This window comes from Halyomorpha halys, unplaced genomic scaffold (genome assembly GCF_000696795.3).
Source record: "Halyomorpha halys isolate HHAL.00 unplaced genomic scaffold, Hhal_1.1 Scaffold1144.1, whole genome shotgun sequence".
In the NCBI taxonomy this organism is placed as follows: Eukaryota; Metazoa; Arthropoda; class Insecta; order Hemiptera; family Pentatomidae; genus Halyomorpha; species Halyomorpha halys.
The window spans coordinates 191,806-193,848 of NW_027113536.1; positions in this window are offsets into that span (position 1 = coordinate 191,806).

A 2,043-nucleotide genomic window follows, 5' to 3' on the forward strand; every position below is an offset into this window, starting at 1 on the left:
TTTTAGTATGTATAATATTATAGACCCTTAATCTCAGGACGGGTTTCTAGGCAATCAGAAACAGACACTTTTACTATTAAAACTTAATTAAATTAATATCTCTTTTACACATGTATTTAAATTTAGGTATAACAAAACTAACCAATTTCATAGAATCTTCTTTTGATGATTTTCTCAACAAACTAACACTGACTGTGGGCAATCTCAGAAAGAAAACCTTGGTTCTGTAAAAGTTTTCAACTGGCCTCTCATCCACGAAGTATGTTGTTTGGCGATCCAAACAAAGAATCCTTTTTTATTCATCGATGACTCTTCCATGTCTCCTTTTTCAAGATGTCTACCCTTGAGCTGGACCAAAGATGATGAGGACCTCCTCATCCAGGAAACATCATCAACAACGAATGATGCCAAAAACCAAAACCTGTCTCGATGTTCCATGTAAACATCGTTTATCACACAACAGTTTTGGATTTTTGCAAATGATTTACTTTCTGAATATTATTCTTTAGCACTATTTCTCGACTTATATTTTTTCTTAAATTTACTTCATTTTCAATTATGATGGGACGTTAGAATAGAGTTTTTAAAATATTTGAATCTGCTCAACATGGCCGCGATTCAACGAACTTTTCGCAAGACACATGCCTCCACATTGAATTTGAACGATATCTTTTGTGACTGCATATTTTACTTAACAAAATTGGTTTGCTTGCTTTTAGGTTTAATACTACAAATAAACATGTTGAAATGATAAATCATATAAAACCTACTAACAATCATTTATATATAAAAAATAATTGTTTACTCATAAAAGAGGATATACTAAAAATTTGTTATATATAAAAAATAACGATTTAATCATAAAAGAGCCTATTGCAATATATATATATATAGTTGACCGTATAACTTTAAATATAAGAAGATGGTCAGGGTTGCGGTAAAAAAAGGACAAATAGTTTTAACTATTTAATGTCCGACGTTTCGTCCCACTTTGCAGGGCTTCATCAAGGCTGTTCAAACCTTTCACTTTGAACAGCCCTGATGAAGCCCTACAAAGTGGGACGAAACGTCGGACATTAAATAGTTAAAAACTATATGCCCCTTTTTTTCCACAACCCTGACCATCTTCTTATATTTAGAATATTAGATTTAATTTGGGTGCCCACTCAAATATAACTCAGTTAACAAGAAGTTTCTATTACTTGAGAACTGTTAGAATACAAGAAATATTATATTTTTTCAGTTTAGGAGGGCCTCAGATGACATTCTGTCTTTTTCCAGAGACAGGTGGTTCTCGGGTGAAATACATGGTTTTTTCTGTTGGACCTATCAAATCACTTATGGTGTGAATTGTTTATTTTTAATCCAGTTAGTAACAATTCTCTTTTCTTTTTTTTTTAGTAAATTAAAAACTTTTTTATTCTTTTATTTTTAATGTTCCTGGCTTCTCCTTCACTACCTAATAATCCTCCTAGACGTCTGAAAAGAAGATGGCCTCGAGATCTTCTCCTTTAGAAATGTTTTTGGAGTTCTATCAATGGGTAGAGTCTCCAAATATTTTTATCATGTCATAATATCACTTACAGCAAATTTACTTGATGTGTATATATGTATACAGTTGTAAATATCAATAAATAAATTATTAAAAAAATTGAATTTCACAAAGATCAACATTATATTACTTATTACTCACATTAACTTGAATTTTTGTGTCATTTATAAATATTCAAGGATAGTACATCTTTGTGAATGATATCTAAATATTTGTTATTTTAAATAATTTTAATATTACATCCTATTTATTCAATTTCTATAGCCAATTTTAATATGTTTCAGAGTTATATCATTGTTTTAAAATGTTAAAAAAACTATTAGTACAAGAGCCGGGAAGAAAAAAAGGCACTTATTTCACCCTAATTTGTTATTACTTTAATGAAAACTATGTATAATTACTAGTCAAAACTGATGAGTCTGCCAAGAATAGGTAGGGGGAATAAAAAATGGTGGCTGTTTCAAAACCTTAAAAAAACATTAGTTTTTCAT